The 16,957-nt window shown below is 34.6% G+C and overlaps 1 protein-coding gene across 11 annotated transcripts in view; it reads right to left on the bottom strand.

Annotated features, from left to right (window-relative positions):
* NOL4 (nucleolar protein 4) overlaps window positions 1–16,957 on the bottom strand; it is a 356,765-nt gene that overhangs the window by 171,786 nt on the left and 168,022 nt on the right. The gene's annotated exons all lie outside the window — the stretch shown is intronic.

The following is a 16,957-nucleotide window of genomic DNA, read 5'->3' as shown; positions in this document are numbered from 1 at the left end:
CTTGGTGTACAGTTATTCTTTCAGTATAATTATTAATCATGTCCCCCCTTAGCTCTCAAATATATCCTTGTTTGGATAATAAATTATATGATATCTAAGTACAAAACATTGTGAGATTAATTTATGGCCTGGCTGACCTGCACATTCTAGTCTTGGCTCCTTTAAATCACTGTGTCCCTTATTGGGACACATCATTCTTACAAAAACTGATACCCTTGTGCTCTGATTATTTGAAGTAGCTCACACACATAAAAATTTTACTATTTAATTAGTAGCTAATATGTGACATTAAAAAGCAATTTAAAATTATATGTGGTTACTAATTTATCAATCCTCAAAGCAAGCCTAGGTTATCTAATGTCACAGGGGCATATCCTGGGCTCCTGATTAAATGGCTTTCGCCAGATAATCTACATGCCCAAGTCCACTTAACACTCTGGAACAGCTGACTCCATAATCTGTGGCCTTTTCTCTCTACCATGTGTTGTTCCAGGTTATAATTCTCGAGTGATACAGCAAACACCTGCCATAGGAGGAAACCATGCCATGTATGACCACCTTTGAGGGCATAGAAACTTTCTGTTTGTAGGATACTATGCTCTGTGTCTCTAGTTTTCTGATAAAATGCTTAGATGCTTTGTAATGTGGATTGAGCATTGTTTTCTAGATAATGCAAAGCCAAGAGGTGGATTTTTAAAATTCTATTCAAATAATTTTTCCTTAAAGTACTATTTCGACAACTAACATATTAACCAATTTTAATAATAAATATAGTGACAAAACTGAAATAAACCAATAAATTAAACCATGAAAAAGTTCCACATTTTATCACATACAAATCACTTCAGCTATTACTTACAAATATTATTGAGTAGTGGGAAATGTACTATAATTGAGTAATTCTATGCTTCAGAGAACTGTTTCTTCATTTTTGTAATGAGTCCTATCTTAAAGTCAAAGTAATGATCTAGATGAAATTCAATTTTGCTTATATTTTTTGGGCTTTTAGAAAAAGGAGCAACACTAATTATATTTGATATTCTTAATAATTTTCAAAATCCATTAATGTTAATTTCTACTCATTTTAAAAGGATGTATGCAAGGAAACGGCATCATAAGACAGAGTATAACTAGGTTAAATATTCAAAGAATCCAGAATTCAAATTCTCTTATTTCTTTTGCTTATTTTTTCTTCTGGGAGCATGGAGAGGGAACAAGGTCATGGATATAGTGGGACGAAAGGCCTAATCTTTGCCACATAGCAAGGGCTCAACTGATTCTAAATAAATTCCTCAATAGAAGGATGGAAAAAAGGAAGGAAAAAAGGAAAGGAAAAAGGAAAAGGGATATAGGCATATACTCTTTGGTCATCAGAGAGAGAATATAATACTCTTCAGAAATTGGAATATTGAAATAGATTTGTATTTGTTGACTAGATAGATATTTGTTAATGGATACAAAATTACAGCTAGATAGGAGAAATAAGTTTCAGTTTTCTATATCACTCTAGGATGACTTTAGTTAATAATAATATATGGCATAGTTTCAAAAGCTAGAAGGAGCATATTAAATGTTCTCAACCCAAGAAATAATAAATGCTTGAGATAATGGATATACTAGTTACTCTGATTTAGTCTACATATACTATATATATAGAAACATCACTGTGTTCCTCATAAATAAGTGCAAGTATTATTTGTCAATTAAAAATAAAATTTATAAGATAATCCTTTATTGCTTAAATTGATAAGGTTTCTCAGACATAAAAATCAAAATACGTTAAGAAATTAAAGATTAAGGGTGACAATAGGGACAACAAGTCATGTTGGGGGAAGGGAAGGAGGGAGAGGAGAGATGAATGGGTAAAGAAGGGGCAGGATAGGGGATCACAAGAGGGTGGAATGAAGGAGAAAGTAAAAGGGAAGGGACAGAGAGAGGAGAAGAGTAGTTCAGGAAAGGCATTTATCTCAGTTTGAATGACAAAATCACTTGGGAACTGTTTTGATTAATATACTGGTCTTTCCCAGGACTCAAGCTCTTAGAGAGCAGACTAGGTCTGTTTTTGTTCTCTGTTGCATCTAGCACAATGCTATTCCCCTACTACAGTGCTTCTCAAACTCCCGATGATAAAGACTCCAGTCTTGTGTTTCTGATTTATCATGAACAACTAGTTTGTAAAACAAAACAAAACAAAAACCCTCAAACACGGAATGTAAATAAAAGACATGCAAAATCTAAGCCCATTTATTGTTAGATTCCACAGATATATCATTGCTTGATTCCAAGTCTTGTACACATCTTATCATGGATGAGTAACTGAGTTTTGAGGACCAGCAATAATTCACTCACTTTGTTGATTTGGTAGAACCTCATTAAAAATTTGTAGAGGAGCTTCAAGTTGGTTGACTAGAGGCATTTCATACTTGCCTCCTTCGCTAAGAAGAACCAAGGTAGGGAGTAGATATTTTATATTTTCAAAAGATGATTACCCCAGGAAAAAATGCTAAAATTCAATATAAAAATGACAGGAACTACCTAAAGGAGAAGGAAGAAAGGCATCCTGCTCACCTGAAATCAATTGGGTGCTGGATGCCAAAAGAGACTCCTAATACAAGGAAAGAGTAAGCGAGAAACCTTCAACAGTCCACATTTCCACCATGGATTGTTAGAATCCGAACCACAGGAGAGCCCCTTGACCTTCCATAGGTCCTGAAACCGACAAAGGAGCTGCTGGGAGACTTTATAATGGCACTGCTCTAGAGAGAGGGCTCACACTGGGTCCCCAAAACACCCAGAGATCTAGGCAGTTACAACTAGCTGCCATTTTAGAGCGCCAATAGCAACATACTGCACTTTTCTGGGGTCCAGTGGTGCTGCAGCTGAGACACTAGACAAGCCCTGGCTCTTGCCCCTTGGGCTTAGATGTGAGCAATCACCAAAGATTACTGCATCTAAGGTGAAAGCAAAAAGAAAGCGCAAGCAAGAAGCCAGATACCACAACAGATCTTAGGTATGAATTCTAGCAAATCTTGGGTGCAAGTGACGTACACATTTCCCAGCCAACAGCCTAGGCTGCTGCCAGTGAAAGTAGCACCACCCTATTCAGTGGCAGAGCTGCAGTATAACCACTGCTGCCCACAACCTAAGCATTCTGCTGGTGGCCTGCAGATCACTCCACCCCTGCCTAGCATGCTGAGACCCACACACACCATCAGGAGGGCAGAAGACAAGCTCACCTGGCCCAGTGTTGCTCCACTTCTCCCATCCCAGAGCACAGAGTCTGCGAGCAAAGAAATTGCCTAGCTGAATCCACATGAACACTCCTGGGGCTTGAGGCTGGGGTTTTCTACTCAGCTACCACCACAGCTGGCACCTATCTGCACATAGCACCTGTAAGCATTGAAACTGGCCTACTCAGCTCATCACAGCCCCACTGCCAATAGGAGCATTCATCACCTGGGACCCAGTGAGTTGTCCTATTACTGACACTGACATCACCTGTGCCATGCTAGCTCTCCAGGGACTTGAGAACCCACCCACCTGGCTCACGATGTCTACTAGAATTGGAGTAAGCCACCTGGAGGCTCAAGAATAGGTCCACCTGAACCTACTAACACCAAGGTACACCACTCTGGGACCCAAGGACAGGCATTTCAGCCCATTGCTGCTACCACCAAGACCTAAAGACTGGCCTTCCTGGCATCCTTGCCCACACAAAAACTTCATCATCATGTCCACTAACAATTGCACCCTAAGCCACTGGGAAAATCATAGATGCTACCAACAATACTTATATCAAATTTTACAAAGGTTACACTACTGCACACATCTGAAATCAAAGCCAAAGTACTCTACTCAACCAACGCTTTAGGTACATATTCAGGAAAAAGTCCTCCCTTATAAAAACAAATCCAGAAATTTGGAAGAAATGACTATATGTCAGACGCAGAGATATTAATGTAAGGGCACAGGAAACATGAAAAAACAAAAATATATGACACCTCCAAAGGGACATAATAATTGTACAGCAATAGATCCCAATCAAAAGAAATTCATGAAATCCCAGAATATAAAAATAAATTACTGATTCTAAAGAAGCTCAGTGAGTTACAATAGAAATATAAATAATAATACAAAGAAATCAGAAAAAACAATTCAGGACATGAATGAAAATTTAACAGATATATATTATTTTAAATAACATCTAATTATTATTAAACTGATAGATTTTTCAGCAGAAATCTTATGGGCCAGGAGAGAAAAGGATGACATATTCAAAGTGCTAAGAAGAAAAAAAAAATCTGCCAAGGATGCTATACCCAGCAAAATTATACCTCATAAATGAAGGAGAAATAAATTTTTTTCCAGACAAGTGAAATCTAAAGAAATTCATTAGCACTAGACTCAACCTATGAGAAATGTTTAAGGAAGTCCTCAACCCGAAAGTGAAAGTACAGCATTTACCATCATGAAAACACATAGTAAATAATACTCACCAGTAAAGCAAACACACACATGAGGAAGAGAAAGGACTCAATAGTAACACACAGAAAACCACCAAACTAAAATGACAGACAATAAAGAAAAATAAAAGAATAACAAATATACTAAACAACCAGAAGATAACAGTAAAACAAAAACAAAACCTCACACATCAGTAACAAGCTTTAATGTAAATGAATTAAATTGTCCACCTAAAAGATAGACTTGCTGAGTGAATTTTTAAAATAATCCAACTATAAAGTGCCTACAAGAAAATCAACTTTACCTGTAAAGATACACTATATAGGGATGGAAAGAGATATTCCACACAAGAAGACCAAATGAGGACAGACACAGTGGCTTATGCCTGTAATCCCAGCACTTTGTGGGGGCCAAGGTGGGTGGATCACTTGAAGCCAGGAGTTTGAGACTAGCTTGGCCAACATGACAAAATTCTGTCTACTAAAAATACAAAAATCAGCTGGGCATAGTAGTGCATACCTGTAGTTCCAACTACTCAGGGAACTGAGGCACAATAATCACTTGAACCTCAGCAGGCCGAGGTTGTAGTGAGCAAAAATTGTGCCACTGAACTCCAGCCTGTGCCACAGAGTGAGACCCTGTCCTTCCTCCTTAAAAAAAAAAAAGCAACAAACAATCCCAAAATAAGAAGGAATAACTATACTTACATCAGATAAAATATACTTAAAGTAAAAAACACTAAAAAAAAAGGACAAAGAAGTTCATTATATAATGATAAAATCACTAGAGGAGATAAACATTTTATATGTATATATATATTCCTAACACTGGAGCACTCAGATTCATAAAGCAAACAATACTAGATCTAAAGACATCTAAAGATGGCAATAGACTCTAAAACAAGAACAGTTGGTGACTTCAACACCCTACTCTAAGCATTACACAGATTATCTAGACAGAAGATCAACAAAGAAACATTAGATTTAAACTCTACATTAGACAAAGTAAACCCAAGAGACATTTTAAAATACTTTATTTGATAACTGCAGAATATACCATATTCTCATCAACATATAGTATATTCTCCAGGACCTAATATATGTTAGGCCACAAAGCAAGTGTCAAAATATTTGAAAGAATCAAAATCATATCAAGTATCTTCTTAGACCATAATGGAATAAAACTAAAAATCAACACCAAGTTAAACTTTGAAAACTTACAAATACTTGGAAATTAAACAATATGCTCCTCAACAACCACTGAGTTATGAAGAAATTAAGGTGGAAATTTAAAAAGGTTTTGAAACAAATGAAAATGGAAATATAATATATCAAAACTCATGGTATATAGCAAAAACAGTATGAAAAGGGAATATTATAGCAATAAATGCCTACATTTAAAAAGTAGAAAGATTTCAAATAAACAATCTAATGATGATCCTCATGAAACTGGAAAAAAATAATAAACTAAACTCAAAAATAGCAAAAAGAAAAAAAATAATGATTAGAGCAGAACTAAATGAAATAGGGGCCAACAAACAATACAAAGAACAATAAAATAAAAAATTGGTTCTTACAAAATAAACAAAATAAATTATTAGTTAGACTAACCAAGAAGAGAGAAGACCCAAATTTAAAAAAAAAAAAATCAGAAATGAAAATGGAGACATTAAAACTGATCCCACAGAGACACAAAGGATCATCAGAGACTATTATGGACAACTATATGCTAACAAACTGAAAGTCTTACAGAAAATAGATAATTTTCTGGAAACATACAACCTACCAGAAACAAATAGAAATCAGTAACAAATAGAAAACCTGAACAGGCCAATAACGAGTAGTGAGATTGTATCAGTAATGAAAATCTCACAACAAAGCAAAAACAAACAAGCCCATTCAAAAATGGACGAAGGATATGAAGAGATACTTTACAAAAGAAGACATACAGGAGGCCAACAAACATATGAAAAAATGCTCATCATCACTGGTCATCAGAGAAATGCAAATCAAAACCACATTGAGATACCATCTCACACCCGTTAGAATGGCGATCATTAAAAAATCGGGAAACAACAGATGCTGGAGAGGATGTGGAGAAATAGGAACACTTTTACACTGTTGGTGGGAATGTAAATTAATTCAACCATTGTGGAAGACAGTGTGGCGATTCCTCAAGGACCTAAAAATAGAAATCCCATTTGACCCAGCAATCCCATTACTGGGTATATATCCAAAGGATTATAAATCATTCTACTACAAGGACACGTGCACACGAATGTTCATTGCAGCACTGTTTACAATAGCAAAGACCTGTAACCAACCCAAATGCCCAACGATGATAGACTGGATAGGGAAAATGTGGTACATATACACCATGGAATATTACGCAGCCATCAAAAACGATGAGTTCACGTCCTTTGTAGGAACATGGATGAACCTGGAAACCATCATTCTCAGCAAACTGACACAAGAGCAGAAAATCAAACACTGTATATGCTCACTCATAGGAGGGTGTTGAACAATGAGAACATAGGGACACAGGGAGGGGAGCACTACACACTGGGGTCCGTTGGGGGGAAATGGGGGAGGGGTCGGGGGGTGGGGAGGTGGGAAGAGATAGCATGGGGAGAAATGACAGATATAGGTGAGGGGACGGAAGGCAGCAAACCACACTGCTATGTGTGTACCTATGCAACAATCTTGCATGTTCATCACATGTACCCCAAAACCTAAAATGCAATAAAAAAAATAAAAATAAAAATAAAAATAAAAATAAAAAATAAAAACTAGGACCAGATAAATTCACTAATGAATTCTACCAAAGATATAAAGAAGAAACAATACTAATCCTCAAACTATTCCAAAACAATCAAAGAGAAGGAAATTCTTCTTAAGTCTTTCTATAAGGCAAATATTACCCTGCTACCAAAAACAGATGGCTTTGACAAATAGTGAAACTACAGTCCAATATTCGTGATGAACAGAGATACAAAAATCCCCAGCAAAATACTAATCAACAAAAGGCCACACCACACCAAAAAGATAACACCATGATCAGGTGGGATTTATACCAGGTTATACCAGGAATGCAAGGGTGGTTTTATGTACCTAAAGCAATAAAAAGTAAATTAAAAAAATACATCACATCAGTAGAATGAAGGGAGAAATCAACAGATGCAGAAAAAGCATTTGATAAAATTCAACATGACTTCTTAATAAAAACTTCAACAAACTAGGCATAGAAGAACCATATCTCAACACAATAAAACTGTATTCAACAAACCCTCAGTTAACATCATGCTGAATGGGAAAGATTGAAAGCTTTTTCTTTAAGATATGAAACAAGACAAGGATGCTCACTTTCATCATTCCTATTCAACATATTTCTGGAAGTTCTAGCCAAGGCAATCAGGCAATAAATAAATGGCATCAGCCCGGCACGGTGTCTCACACCTATAATCCCAGCACTTTGTGAGGCTGAGGCGATGGATCACTTGAGGTTAGGAGTTCAAGACTAGCCTCGCTAATATGGTGACACCCCATCTCTACTAAAAATACAAAAATTAGCAGGGCATCGTGGCATACGTAATCCCAGCTACTCAGGAGGCTGAGGCAGGAGAATTGTTTAAATCTGAGATGCAAAGTTTGCAGTAAGCCAAGACTGCACCACTGCACTCCCACCTGGGCAGTAGAGTGAGACTCCATCTAAATAAATAAATAAATAAATAGCATCAAAACTGCGAAAACAAAGAAAGTAAAATTGTCCTGCTTTGCAGATGACATAATCTTATATTTAGAAAAACCAAAGATTCTCCTAAAAAACCTCTTATATCTGATAACCAAATTTAGTAAAGTTGCAGAATAAAATATGAACATACAAAAATTAGTAGCATTTCTGTACCCTATAGTTAAGTAGCTGAAAATGAAATCAAGAACGCAATCCCACTTACAATAGCTACAAAACAACTCTAATAATAAACTTAACCAAGGAAGTGAAAGGTCTCTACAAGGAAAACTGCAAAACACAGTAAAATAACATGGCAGTACACAAACAAATAGAAAGATACCCATGCTCATAAATAGGAAGAATTAATATTGTTTAAATGACCATTCTACTCAAAGCAATATACAGATTCAATACACCTCCTGTCAAAATACCAATGTAATTTTCCACAGAAATAAAAAAAATCTTGAAGTTCATATAGAACCCAAAATAAGAAGAGTAGCCAAAGTAATCCTGAGCAAAAAGAACAAAGCGGGAAGTATCATACTACCTGACTTCAAATTATATTACAAGGCAACAGTAACCAATACAGCATGGTATTGTTATAAAAATAAACATAAAAACTAATGGAACAGAATAGGGAACCCCAAAATAAATCCTTATATTTATACCCAACTAATTTTGACAAAGACACCAAGAATATACACTAGGGAAAGTACACCCTCTTCAATACATACACAGGGAAATTTGAATATTCATATTCAGAAGAATAAAACTGGATCCATATTTCTCATCATATATATAAAAACCAACTCAGATGGATTAAAGACTTAAGACCCAAAACTATAAAAATACTACAAGAAGACTGCTATAAGGAAAACATTTCAGGACATTGGTCTAGGCAAAGATTTTACAGCTAAGACCTCAACAGCATAGAAACTAAAACAAAAAGATAAATAAGATTATATTAAACTAAAAAGCTCTGCACAGCAAAAGAAACAATCTAAAAGTGAAAAAAAAAAACACAAAACAACCTGTTAAATGGGAGAGAATATGTGTAAACTGTTCATCCAACAGGGGACTAATTCCCAGAATACACAAAGAACTAAAGTAACTCACCAATAAGAAACCAAATAATGCCATTAAAAATTTGGCAAATGACACAAACAGACAATTCCCACAAGAAGACATACAAATAGTTACCAGGTATATGAAAAAATGCACAACAACAATAATCACAGGGAAAATACAAATCAAAACTACAATGAAAGATCATCTTAGCCCAGTCAGAATGGCTATCATAAAAATAAAAAATAAGAGATGTTGGCAAGGATGTGGAGAAAAGCACTTATATGCTGTTGGTGGGAATGTAAATTAGTACAAGCACTATGAAAAACAGCATAGAGTTTCTCGAAAAACTAAAGATAGAACTACCATATGATCCAGAAATCCTACTACTGGATATCTATCCAAAGGAAATCAGTATATCCAAAGGATACCTACACTAGCATGTTTATTGTAGCACTATTCAAAACAGCAAAAATAAGGAATCAGTCTAAGTGTCCATTAGTAAACAAATGTGCAAAGAAAATGTGGTACATATACATAATAGAATACGATTTGGCCATAACAAAGATTGAAATCATGTCATTTGCAGCAACTTGGGTGGAACTGGAGGTCATTATGTTAAGTGAAAGAACCCAGGTATAGAAAGATAAATACCACGTGTTCTCACTCAGATGTAGGAACTAAAAACTTGATATCATGGTGATAGAGAATAGAGTGATAGATATTAGAGGTGGGTAAGTGTGTGAGGATGAGTGGGGAAATGAACAGAGGTGGATGAATGGGTATAAACTTACAGTTTAGATAGAAAAATAAGTTCTAATGTTTGATAACAGACCAGAGTGACTATAATTAGTAATAGTGTACTGTATATTTCAAAATAGCTAGAAGAGAGAACTTGAAATGCTATTCTTTTCAAGGTGATGAAATGATAAATACTCAAGGTGATGTGTGTCCCCAAATAAGCAGATTTGATCATTACACATTTTATGCATGTAAAAATACTTACATATATCATATAAGTACATAAAGTATTATGCATCAACAAAAGCAAAATGTAAAACATATAACAATATAGAAATCAGAAAATGAAAATCTCAGCTATATTTTATAGTTATATTTTATTCTGAAATTTGATCAATTTTTGATATTCTTTTCTTTTGTCTTACTGTCACACAATAACAAGGTAGAAAATATATCACCTAATTTTAAGTGATTACACTGGGGACAAAAGACAGGGTTATTACTGAGGGTTCCACACTGAGTAGAATAATAGAATGAGACACAATTCTTTTGACAACCAGACCACTGCTTTTGCTCATAGGACTGGGTGGTTCTTTTTTTTTTTTTTTCCCCCTGCAAATTCCACATGCAGCATTAATTAGCAAGCTGAAAGCACTTTCATTTTCACTTTTGGCTAGCAGACTTCAATGAATCTCTAATTTACACATTTCAGCTCTGCAGACATTTGCAGACCAATATTTTAAGACCAAGTCTTTTTTTGGCTTAGCCTCCATTTCTGTATAAAGTTAAGATGTGCATTTACTTGTCATTTCAGCAAAACCCTTGCTACAGTTAATTAATGGTTCCAAAAAAATAAGTGTGTGGTCAATTCCATTTCACTTTTCTTTAGCCTGTAAATTGTTAGTTCTTTTGTAGTAACAGCTAGTTTAAACACAATGAAAACATCAGGAAAACATTGGCAAAATGTTCTTTCCAACAACTGATTCAAAATTATGATAAAAATGAAAAACATATACAGACGGTTCCTGACTTACAATGGTTCAACTTAGCAATTTTTTGACTTTATGATGGTGTGAGAGAAAGACATATTCAGTTGAAACCATACTTTGAGCACCCAAAGCACAGCATTCAATAAATAGCATGAGATATTCAACATTTTATTATAAACAGGCTTTGTGTTAGATAATTCCATCCAACTGTAGGCTAATGTAAGTATTCTGAGTGTGTTTAAGGTAGGCTAGGCTAATATATGGTGTTAAGTACTTTGGGCACATCAAATCCATTTTGATTTAGAATATTTTCAATTTACAAAAGGTTTGTTGAGATGCAATCACATTGCAAGTTGAGAATCATCTGTGTTAAAAATTTTGGTGATGATATTTTTAAGAAAAATTATTGATTGATCTATTTATCCTTCTGGTTTGAAAAAGTGCATACCAAACTGTTAATGGAGATTATTGTTGGGGGCACAGTAGATTGGGAGTGAAGAATAGGGGAACGCTTCCTTTTTCTTTATACATTTTGGTTCTTTAGGGATTTTTTTCATGATTATATACTTTAAATAAATTTGTAATAATTTATTAATCTTATATTGGTGATAGAAGCTATTTTGAAGATGAAGTTATTTTGAGGTGATTGAAGCTATTTTCAAAATAGAAGCTATTTTGAGGTGATTGAAGCTATTTTCATGAGGAAAAATGCTTCAATCATGGATACGTATTTTTTTTTAAATGTGTATTTTATGACTATACTTTATTAATCAATTGAACTTTGAAATAAAACAACATGTGAGGCAGGGGTTCTTAGCCCATTAGTACATGGATGAGGAAACTACTATGGAAGTGTGAGGCTGAGATTCCAACAGAAACAGTGTGTTAAGCCAAAGTCTGTATACTTTCCACTTCCCTATTCTGCAGGGCAATGAAAAATGAGTCAATTGTATCATTTAATGGACTCTCTTTGTGTTTCTAATATATATATCATGGAAGATCAACAATGAAAAGAACTATGTGAGATATGCTCTGGTTACAATGATACAGCCCAGAATTCAGGGCAATCCCAGGCAAAAATTGTTCATATAAATTTGGTCAAAAATACATTTTATATTTGTGTCCTTTTGTTGTAAAATTGGTAAAAGATCTATTTGTTTTCCAAAATATTAGAAATGGGTGCAGAGAATATTTAAGTTGGCAAGTAATGCTCCAGATAATTTTGTCTGATCATCAAAAATATTCTGGGATGAAGAAACATAATTAAAATATTTGCCAGATTATAAATTGAGTTTTCTATTGCAGGTCCAATAACACACATTTTGCTTTCAATTACTATTTCCTCTGAACTCAATGAACTCAAATATTTAACATAAGAGAGTTACCAATAATGTTAGTCCCAGCATTGTTACTTTTCTTGACATGTTAAAAACGATGCTATAAATTTTAAGATAGGATAAGCCACTAAGAAAATGAAGTCTTGAGGTCTAAAAGAAGCAAGGCTAAAGTAGAAGGTTTAAATTCTCAGCTCAAAAGAAACCTTAGGAGAAGAACTTGGGAATAATGCTTTGAGCAGTTGTAACAAAAACTGAGTGAAAAAAAAATACATTCTTGGACCTTTCCCCACCATTCCCTACTGTGAAGAACGGCAAACAGAGGAAAGAACTAAAGGCAAAGAAAATCCTTAATATCCTCTATGTGGCAGGTGTGAAGGGAAGCACATGTCTCTTTCCTGATATGGGAAATAGTTATCCCTGGGGACCTTATTAGCTAAAGTGAAAAAATAAAAAACCAAAAAAAAAAAAAAAACCACACACACACTTGGTTATCATCCTTAAATTTCTTATATGCTTAAAGCAATTTCTAGGAACTGAATACACATTTGCAGCATTCTTTAATAAAGCCATGGCTTCTGGTATTTCTATATTTCTAAACTTCTTTCAAAGCATGAGAAAAGCATTATCGATCTTCTTCTTTCCTTTCTTTTTAATTGTTAATCTTTTACTAGTTGGGGTGACCAATATTAGACAAAGTTGGAAGTTACAGACAGTATCAATCAAAGTTAATTTCTTATTCTACTTTTAAAATACACTTTGGGTTTGCTCTACACATCACAATATTTAGCCATATTGTAATGTTGACTATCATTCTTAGTATTTATTATACAGGGCTACAGTTTATAATGTTATAGTTAGATTTTACTAAAAGGTATGGGATATAATTGATTCTATCACTAAGCAATAAGCTTTAAACAGCTTTCTGTTGCATGAAGTTATGCAAGTTATTTACAAAAATATAGTTTCAGGCAGCAATATAAAATTATACACAGGCATGAATTCAGGAGCAAAAAATGAAGACTTTCTCTATAAATCACAAAGTTTTGAATATACTTTAGTAAAATCTGATGTTTTGGTTCAGATATTTACCTCACTGACTCTTTAAGAGCTGATGATACACTTTGCCTTTTCCTTACTCTGGCTCTAATTTTCCTACACTTCTCCCCAACCCATTCAATCAAATCTTTGAATAAAGCTACATAAACAAAGAGGCAAGTTCTCCAGCTAGTAATGATAGCTCACTTTCCCACATGAAAAACTCTGAAGACATCCCTCTCACCAAGCCCTTTTCTATCTGCAAGTAAAGAATAAAACTGTGACAGAAAACACGATGGTATTTTCTAAAGTTTAGAGGAATATGTCCATGATTCCTATCCCAATTATTAAGCCCAGTGGATTAACATGAATGATCAAATGTTGAAAAGTTATCTGTGGATTTTCAATCATATATGAACACTTAGGTAAAGGGTAGGAGAGGTACCATGTACATTCATAGACTAAGTGCTTCTGGAACACCAATCAAAGAAGGAAGGAAAGAAATAGAAATGTGACCGGTAACTGACACTGAAATTGGCAGATGAACGAAAGTGAGTGGCTGCTTTCAGTTGTTAAGCATCCAGTGCAGCAGGTTTCTTTATATTAGTTATTTCCTTTAATTCACCAAACAATTCTACAAACTGATTATCTCCATGTGTTAAAGCCTTTCCAGACGGTCAGCACCAACTTGCCCTCACATTCTCCTTTCTGCCAGCACTATGTCTTGTACTAACTGATATTTTTCACACTTGGAAAATAGGTCGAATCACATTGTGGTTAGGACCATGAGCTCTGCAGTCAGAAAAACATACTCAGAACTCTTCTGTCATTTACAAGCTGGGAAGTTTGGACATAATCTCTCAGAGCCTTAGTTTCCTCGTAGTGAGACCAAGAGTAGCTGTAGGGTTTACATTACAGTACAATTGTTACAAATAAATAAGTTCATCTTTGCAGAGGAGCTAGCCCAGTATTTGGTCCATATCAAGGAAGGTAATATTATCTCTGAAGGGAGAGAAAGCCTCTGATTTTCTTTATGTACTTGCAGTGTGCTTTGGCAAAAGCAGGTCCATAGTATTGATTTATTAAACGCTCATTGAATGAACGACAAATAAATGAATTAATGTATGTATGCAAATATGTATTTATGCATATATAGATGGTTGGATAATCTTTTGCTTCCTAAGACAGCAGTTTTACCATTAAAGCTCCAATCATCTTTATAATTTTCCTCTTCCTAGAGTAGAATGAGTTTTTGTGAGATAATAGCCTGTGACCAATAATCTGCTTATTTTTACAGAGATCAAAGTTATACCTAGGTACCGAAGAGAGAACAATAAAAACAATTGTTTCTTTGCCTCTTCTTGTAGAATACAGGAATGACTCTGTATAATGCATCATAAGAAATGACAATGTAAGGTGAAGAATGAGCTGTAATCAGTCTCTGCTTTTTAGTTATGTAACTTTAAAATATTCCTTGATCTTTCTTAGCATCAGTTTCCTCACTCACAAATCTGGGACATAATAGTAACATGTGTCTTACAGTATTGTGATAGTTCAATGAGATAATGTAAATTAAAGAGTGCACAGTGTAAGGGTTAAACGGTAAGTTTTCTTTGAAGTGGTGAGGCGCTTGCCTCTCCATCATACCCTCTTCAATGTGTTCTCTTTAGGGTGTCTTCTCAAAAACACATGGTCTTGAATAAAAGGCCCAAACGTTTGACTTTCCAATTCAAGACTGGGGACTTCTGACCATTGAAACTGTAAATGTATAACTCCAGAATTAGCTTAGGGGCCTCTCTCATGAGACAAATAAAAAACCAGTGACAGTAGCATCCATATCTAACAAGAAGATAGAGAAGTTGTAACTGCTCATTCTTCTCACTTTACTGTGTATGTATGTGAAATTCTGTTCAGACTTTATAGTCCCTTTTATGTCACTTAACATACTCTGTAACAAATTGTGTTATGTTTCTTTCTTTTAAATAGGTAGAGAGGGATCTTTTGTTAGTACAACTGTTTTATTTCCCCATCAATTAAAAACTATAAAGTAGCAAACGACTGTTAATTGTTGAGGTTGTTATTGTAATTATTAAAATTATGATCATTTCAGGATCACAATGATATAAAATTATAGCAATTAGCCATATGAAAATAAAATAAAATACTTTTATCTTTAAGTAGTTGGATAAGTACTACACAATGCTTTTCCCAAAACTCAGCTGAATATATACTTTTTTCCTTTGTCTCAAATTTATTTTATCATATGTTAATGCCAAGAGCAAAAGTTTAAAAGTTCTCAAATTAAAAGTTACTAATAATAGACAAATTATTGTTGGTTACACTAAGAAGTTATATACTTTAAGTGAAAAATACATTACAAGTTTTCATATACTCTAAATGCTATATACCAATATTAAAGAGGAAACGACATTCCAGTTAATGCTAAAGATGCTTTGAATATTATGCAACAACGAAACCTAAAACAGACGTTTATATATTATCTACCTTATGAGTAAGTTAACGATTATAATTAAATGCAATAGTTGCTTTTTAAGACTTAAAGATCAAACTTAAGATGTCTAAAATCAAATTCGTTCTGCCTCCCATTACCACCACTACTCTCTTTAAAGAAATCCCTCTTTCTATTGACTTCCCTATGTCTATAATGACACCCATGCATTGTCAGGCTTGAAGGTTCTTTCTTTAATGCTACCCAATCATGGGCTGAATCTATCTTCTGTGCTTACTTTACCACACTGCCCAGTAAAAGATAATACAATTTTCTATCAGTCATGCTCACCAGACTGTTTTTATGAAACCTTGAACATTAGCATTTTGCTCTGTCATTCTTTGTCATTCTTATCATTTATCTTTTCATTTGTTATTTGGATGAAGCCAAATGAATCTCTTTACCTTGTATTTAATTTTTTTTTTCTTTCTTTCTTTTCTTTTCTTTTTTTTGAGACAGAGTCTCACTCTGTTGACCAGGCTCTTCTTGAACTCCTGGTCTCAAGTGATCCTTCTGCAACAGTCTCTCAAAGTGCTGAACTTACAGGCATGAGCCACTGCATGCTGTGAGCCTGGTCTGCCAAATAAATCTTGGTTGAATAAATTAATAAATGAAATTCCATAGATTATATGCCTAAGATTTCTTTCCATTTATTTTCTACTTTTTATTTCTAGTGTTTCTATGCTAGTTTAGGCTCTTAGTCGTAATTGCCTTCCCCAACTATTACCCTTACCATCTATTCATCTTACTCAACATTTGAAGAATACATCCTAACAGAGCACTGCTTCTGCTTCTCATTCCTAGTTCACAAATGCCCACTGACCTTATCTGCCCTCAAAAGTATGTATCATCAAAAGTACATATCCCAGACTGACATTCCTTTCTTTCTACACAACCTAATTTCAACAACTGCTCTGGCTATCTTCCCCATACATCATGCTATCCATTTGCTTATATGTGACTTTAAGAAAACAAATAAATTTAGCATCTTACATAATTTTCCTGAGACATGTGAAGTCGAACTTACAGCATATAGACAAAAGATTTTTATGGCAGGATAAATCACAAAATTTAAGAAAGAAAAGAGA

Source organism: Saimiri boliviensis, chromosome 13 (assembly GCF_048565385.1).
Source record: "Saimiri boliviensis isolate mSaiBol1 chromosome 13, mSaiBol1.pri, whole genome shotgun sequence".
Lineage (NCBI taxonomy): Eukaryota > Metazoa > Chordata > Mammalia > Primates > Cebidae > Saimiri > Saimiri boliviensis.
This window is presented reverse-complemented; position numbering and strand designations above follow the sequence as displayed.